General features: G+C 40.7%; 1 pseudogene; it reads right to left on the reverse strand.

Moving 5' to 3' along the window:
* Positions 1-4,980: 4,980 nt before the first annotated feature.
* Positions 4,981-6,713, reverse strand: LOC102820537 (annotated as a pseudogene).
* Positions 6,714-7,720: the final 1,007 nt, after the last annotated feature.

Below are 7,720 nucleotides of genomic sequence, written 5' to 3' on the forward strand. Positions count from 1 at the left end.
AAAGCAAAACTATATTGCCCACCTTTGCTCCAAAGTTCCCATGGTGTTTTTCCATGGTATGTCTGCTCCCCCACTTGGTATTGCCATTTGGTCTTGCCCAAGTTGTTGGCTCCAGGCCACTGAGCCTGCCAGATTCAAAAGTATGCAATTTCTTATTTTTGCTACAAGTTCCTCTAGCTTTAAGCCTTCAAACCTTTTAAATAGTCCTAGATATGTGGTTCCAAGTTTTGGAGCTCTGCCCTGAATCTGTTTTGCCTGGTATTCTGTGGTATTGCTAATGGGGAACCTCATTGAACCTCCACCCTAGCCACCATCAAGTCCCAACCCCAAGATATATTTTTTTAAAACTAAAAACAAACAAACAAACAGAAAATAACAAATGTTGAAGAATATTTGGAGAAATGTAAATCCTTATCCATTGCTGGTAAGGATGCAAAATGGTACAGACATTGTGAAAAACAGTACTGCTGTTCCTCAAAAAATAAAAAGAGGACTGCCATATAACCCAGCAATTCCATTCTTAAGTACATACCCTAAAGACTTGAAAGCAGAGATTCAAACAGACGTAGACACCAATGTTCATTGCAACACTATTCTGAATAAAAAAAGTGTGGAAAAACCTAAAGCTCAACAGATTAATGGATAAACAAAATGTGGTACATACATACATACAATGGAATACTACTCAGCCAGCAAAGAAATGGAATCTTAATATATGCTACCATATGGATATAACTTGAAGACTTTAAGCTGAATGAAATAAGTCAATCACAGAAGGACAAATATTACATATGAGGGGATGTCAAAAATTTCATGGAAAAATGGAATTTTCCATAAACTTTCTGAAGTCCCCTTGTATAAAAAGATAAGAAAGGGCAAATATGCACAGACCAAAGTTTATTAGTGGTTGAAATGGGCAGGAGGAAGGGAAAAAGGTTTTTTGTTTTTTGTTTTTTTTATGGATTACTGTTTCATAATGGTGATGCAAAAATTGCATGAATTAAGGGTAGAGTTGCACAGGCAATTATTGTAAGTGTGGCCAATAGGTTATCTATAAAAAGTTGAGTTAGCAAAAGTTGTGTTATAGACATATTTATAATGACCAAAAGAGTAGCTGCGGAGTTTGCTTATCTACAACAAAATATCTCATAGGATTTGGTTCTTTGATTGGAAGATTTCAAGGAGTCAGGTAATTGGCTTAAGGTATTTAGTGATTCTATTCTATCTACAGGTTTCTTGTATAGTATCTGGGTGCTTAAAAGTTTGCAAGGCACAATTGGTCTTTATTCTCCTAGAGAAACAAAGGAAGAAGGAGAGTCATGACAAATAATGATGGTATTAAACTTAATGAAGTGGTAACCACAATCAGAGTTGTGGTGATTTAACAAAACAGATTAACGGCTTCTGGGTGCTTAGATGCAACTATCAATATGGCAGAATGCAATCTTTTCAATACCTATCAAGAAGGATAGTTGAAAAGAGTTTGTGTTCAATTGTAGTGGTCAGCAGTACACATTCATGTTGTTGCCCCAAGCAATGTTTTCATTTCCCTCACAATATTGCAGAAAGATATATTGATTAGAATCTAAGGCCCCACACTCTACTAAGGCTTACCAAGAAGCCTAATTCCCTGGGCAAATTCTAATCACCCATTTAGCAAATCCAATCAATATAGGCTTACAAGCAGTCTGTAATGATAATTCCCAATATTCATTTCTATCACACATAAATGTCCATCTTACAATAGTAGGTAAAGGAAACCAATATTGACAACACAGTTATATACAAAAGTGTTATTTTCCCTCCTTTACCCATTCAAACCATGTCTCAATCCATGTATCTACTCACAGAACACTGTAGTTCCAAGGTTGTGTATAAATCACTATTTACCTCTATCCAATTTAGGTCATGCATATCTTCTTAAGTCTTCCCTTATTTTCATTGTTTATCTGCCGCTCTTCCTCTTCTTGTGCATTGCCCTCCCCATCACCCAAGCTAACCTAGAGCTTGTAAATTACTTCTCCTTTACTTCACATCCCGCCATTCATCTGTCAATTTGTTATACTGTGGTGGTTTTCATGTTGCTGTGATTATGAGAACTATACCACAAGTATTTTAAATACCAGCAGGGTCACCTACAGTGGACAAGTTTCAGATGAGCTTCAAGATGAAGATAGTCTAGGAAGAAAGTGAAACAGTCCACCACCAAATATATAGTCACTGAAAACCTTATGAACAGCAGTGGAACACTGTAAGCACCAGAATAATGAATACTGAAACATGATGAAGAGCACCAGAATATTGTCAGATATAGTGCCAGAAGCTGAACCTCTTAGGTTGGAAAGCACTCAAAATACGACTAGGGAAGAGCTAACTCCTCAAAGTAGAGGTGACCATGATGATGCAAATGGAGTAAAGCCTTTAGGAATTTCATTTTTTGATGGGGCACATTTCAAAATGAAGAGAAACAACTGTAAACATCCACTAATAATCGGAACATGGAATGTATGAAGTATGAATCTACAAAATTTGGAAATTGTCAAAAATGAAATAGAACACATAAACATCAATATCGTAGACATTACAATGAGCTGCCATGGACTGGTATTGGCCATTTTGAATCTGGCAATCACATAGCTTACTGTGCCGGAATGACAAATTGAAGAGAAATGGCATTGCATTCATCATCAAAAAGAACATATTAAGACCTGTCTTGAAGTACAACGCTATATGTAATAGGATAATATTGATTCGCCTACAAGGATGACGAGTTAATACCACTAGTATTCAAATTTACACACCAACCACTAAAGCCAGTGATGATGAAATTGAAAAATTCTACCAACTTCTTCAGTCTGAAACTGATCAAACATATAATCAAGATATATTGATAAGTACTGGTGGTTGAAATGTAAACGTTGGCAACAAAGAGGAAGGATCAGTAATTGAAAAATATGGCCTTAATGAGAGTAACAATGCTGGAGATTGCATGGTATTAGAATTGTGCAAGACCAATGACTTCTACATTGCAAATACCCTTTAAAAAAACAAAAAACAAAAAAAACCCATAAAAGGCTACTATACACATGTACATCACCTGGTGGAATATACAGAAATCAAATTGACTACATCTGTGGAAAGAGACAGTGGAAAAGCTCCATATCATCAGCCAGGGCAAACTGTGTAACAGATCATCAATTGCTCTTATGCATGTTCAGGCTGAAGCTGAAGAAAATTAAAACAAGTTCACAAGAGCCAAAATATGACCTTGATATATATCCCACCTGAATTTAGAGATCATCTGAAGAACAGATTTGATGCATTAGACACTAATTAGAGACTGAAAACCAGAAGAGTTGTTGGTGGCATCAAGAACACCATACAGGAAAAAAGCAAAAGGTCATTAAGAAGACAAGAAAGAAGGAAAAGACCAAAATGGATGTCATAAGCAACTCTGAAACTTGCTCTCCACTGTAGAAATAAGGAGGTACAAGAGCTGAACAAAAAACTTCAAAGGTCAACTCAAGAAGGCAAAGTCAAATATTATGATGAAATCTGCAAAGACCTGAAGTTAGGATACCAAAAGGGAAGAACATGCTCAGCATTTCTGAAGCTGAGGAAACTAAAGAAAAAAATCAAACCTTGTGGAACTGAAGGATCTGTGGTGCTGTAAGTTAATGCTCTGGACTGCAAAGTTGGTTTGAACTGCAAGGTCAGCAGTTCAAACTCACCAGTCATTCCTTGGAAACCCTATGCAGGGTCACTATGGGTCAGAACAGACTTGACAGCACTTAACAACAACAATAACAACATGGGCAAAATATTGAATGATGCAAAAAGCATCAAAAGAAGATGGAATGAATACACAGTCACTGTACCAAAAAGAATGGTGGATTTTCAACTATTTCAAGAGATACCATATCATCAAGAGTCAATGATCCTGAAGGAAGAAGTCCTAGTTGCTTTGAAGTCACTGGCAAAGAGCAAGGCACAAGGAACAGGTGGAATATAAATTGAAATCTTTCAACAAACTGATGCCGCCCTGGAGGCACTCACTCATCCATGCCAAGAAATTTGGGAGACAGCTACCTGCCCAACTGACTGGAAAAGATCCATATTTGTGCCCATTCCAAAGAGAGGTAACCCAATGGAATGCAGAAATCATTGGACAATATCATTGATTTCCCATGCCAGTAAAGATTTACTAAAGATAATACAAAAACGTCTGCAACCATACATTGACAGGTATGTTGTTGCTGTTTTTATCATGTTCTGGTGTACATTTTAAGTCTCTATGCCTCTCTCCATGGTTTCTCAACTTTTCTGTCCTCCTGACCAGGTGGACAGAAAAATGGAGAAACAAGTTCATTTACTAGCCATTGTAATGGTATGACCAAGTAACTTTGTCCCCATCCCACCTTGGGCAAGGACAACAGCTGGAGGCCTCTGTGAGCAGATAATCTTGATCTTAACTGATGCCACAATTGTGGGTAGAGGGTACACTGGCATCGAGAGTGTCGGAATGTCCTACATTGACCCCCACTGACCAAAGATCCCAGGCCCCCTGATGGATAGGGGTCTCCAATTGAGGGAGACCTGCATTGATGATGCCCAGAGGTTAGCTATGCTCCCACTGACAAGAACATTTTCAGTGTCACCACAGCCCCGGGTGTCTGTTGAGGAAGAAGGTGAGACTATCTTTTTCATGTTAGATACTAACACAATCTTCTCTGTCTTGTCAAACTTACCCTGGCCCTTGTCCTTCGCTGAGTGCAGGGTTATAGGGGTGGAAGGATTATTCCATTTTCCATTTTCAAGATAAATACTTTCTGCCTGAGGGTTTTTTTTTGTTTTTTTTTTTTAATGATGAGGGGCTGTTCCCTTTTATTAATGACACGGACTTTTCTTGAAAGGGAGTATAGCTCTCCTTCTCTTTGGGATAGTTTTCTGACACCTGTGTAGCATCCTTCCAGTGTCCTTTCAGAAGAGCCCCCTCATTCACCTGCCAATGACTTGTCAATTACAAAGGACATTGAACTTGTTCACGAACTGGTTCATAATGTTGCATGTTTTGGTGATGGTGCCAAAGCAGGACATGAGCCTCACATCATTACATTGATCATAAAAGTCTGTCTTGAACTTGCCTGTGCCCAGTATAGGGAGGCAGTGACACAGAGCATAGGTTTCACAATATCTTGTGGTTAAAGGGGGCCTCTCCTGCTTCAGAAGCCTTGAGGTACTTGAGGTACTCCACGATGAGCTTGACAAGAGGCTGTGCAGCATCTTGATGGCATTGTGCTGTGTTACTAGGTGATCAGCACAAAGGAGTTTTCTTCACTGCCTTTGGCTGTCATTCAGGCCACATGGTCCACACCACAGCTTCTTTTGTGGCCAGAGTGTAGGTCAGCTTAGCAAACAGAATTGTGACCTCTCCATTGATAATATCGATGACAGATTAAAAAACACTGACGGGAAGATATGTATGCTTGGTCATAGAGTTCAACTTAAGAAAGAAGGGACTCTCAGTTATCTCACACACCTGCTTATGGATGTGGATGTCAGAGGGGTCAGGCGGACCCCCTGTGATATACCAACCCAGAAACTCCAGCTCTTTAAAAACTTGTTTAAACTGCTCCTCCTTGGTGTAATAATATTCCTTGTCATTGATAATCTTCTTTTCCATGGTGTGAAACACCAGTTCAAAGGAATTCATCACCTCAATATTTTGGCCCTCCTTCTTCTGGATCAGAGCCCCTATCACCTGTATAGGCCACCCCTCCTGGGAGCACATGAGGATCCAATGGTCTGAGATGTTGAGGATGACAAGGGGATGAAGCGCAACAGAAACACTCCCAGTCACCCCACAGGCTGTCACGCTGGGGATGACTGATGCATCTACCTCCATCTCAGTGTTCCCTCCAGTCCATTTCACAGTAGTTGTTGCCACTGTCACTTTCCCTGGCCCCCTGCATGCCTGAGTGTACAACACTCCTGATAGAAAGAAATTCCTTCTCAAATTAGGGACCCAAATCTCTAAAACAAAAGCACACTACCTGGGATTCATGCTATCCCAGGGAATTAGGGATTTAGTCCCTGAAAGAAAAGACATAATTACTAGACAGAGGGTCCCCTCAACTAAGAATCAGTTGAGAGAGTTTCTGGGAATCACAGAGTTCTATAGGATTTGAATCCCTAGCTTTAGTCTTATGGCAAAACTGTGATATAAGGTCCTAAAGGGAGAAGTCATGTTGTGGCGCTGTAGGTTAATACGTCAGACTGAAAAGCTGTTTGAACTGCAAGGTTGGCAGTTCAAGCTCAGCGGCTGCTCCTCAGAAACCTTACTTTGGTCGCTATGGGTTGGAACCCACTCGACGACACTTAACAACAAAAGGGAGAAGATAAGACACTATTAGTATGGACCTCTAAATGTGAAGTTGCTTTCAACAAGCTCAAAACCCCCTTGGGGAGTCCCTAGCCCTGGGCTTACCAAATCTAGAAAAACCCTTTAAGCTATTCACCCATAAAAAATGAGGAGGTCACACACGGAGTACTTCACCCAGAATCTTGGCCCTAAGCAACGGCTTGTTGCTAACTTTTCCAAACAATTAGATGAGGTACCAAAAGGATAACCCCCTTGTCTAAGGACAATGGCAGCTACCGCACTTCTAGTCTGCAAGTTAACTTTGGATGGTGTCGGGGGCCGGCCTCGACATGGGGGTTTGGTTCACGAAGTTGGGAGATCTGACGGCAACAGCAACAGATAAAGAATACGCACAAAGACACAAAGAGAGAGATAAGAAGATACCCCGAAACCAGAGTGGATGTGACACTGGTGGGCAGACCCTGGACTACCGGCATCGTGGCACCTTCAGGCAGTAAAGCACCGCCCTGCAAACCTTAACGCATGCCTTGCCAGCTGTAACGCTTCACATGCCAGCCTTAACGCATGCGGGCTTGGGTCTGAGCCTCCGTTTTATTTCGGGGAGGAGCTTTACACAAAGGAAGGTGGGGTTTGTTAAGACGGGGTACAGAAGTGAAATGTGGTTAATCGTTCAACACAGGACACAGGGATTTACAGGCACAAATTCTAAAACATACATCACAGATTGTCTTGATAATCTAACATCCGTAACTTTCCAGAAATTCAAGCAAATTATTACATGGTACTTTTCAGGTTCGAATCCCAGGGCAGCAACTCAGTTTCTCCAGGCTAATTAACATACCTATAGCACCTAATCTCGAATGGGGGAAGGTGAAAAGGATTGAAAGGAATCCCGCTGTGTTGGCTGCCAGGGCCAGGTCTGCAGGAGGAAGGAGGCACCTAGGTGAATGGGCTGCACCTGGAAGCGATTTAAGACGGCAGTCCTTTGTTTTTTAAACAAAAACCTAGAAGTCACCAATCTACTTTGAGTTAATTCCTTGGACAGCCTGGCTCCAGCAAACTTGCTTTTGGAACTTTCTACAGCCTCGGCTTTAGGAGCAGTTTTTTGTTTTAATATTTGTCCATGGGTAACAAGCATTCATGTATTAAGTTAATATCAAACATAACTGAATAATTTGATAAAGAACAGTTTGGACATACTAGCTCAGTGGCCAGAGTTTGTTCCTCAGAGAGATTTGTTCCCAGAACCTTACACACTGCTAACACAGTGGAGACATTGAGAGAGGCACATTAGGAAACCATTTTCTCAGAGGCTGCAATTACAGGGGTTCGAAGCAT

Source organism: Chrysochloris asiatica, unplaced genomic scaffold, assembly GCF_000296735.1.
Source record: "Chrysochloris asiatica unplaced genomic scaffold, ChrAsi1.0 scaffold00107, whole genome shotgun sequence".
Taxonomy (NCBI): domain Eukaryota; kingdom Metazoa; phylum Chordata; class Mammalia; order Afrosoricida; family Chrysochloridae; genus Chrysochloris; species Chrysochloris asiatica.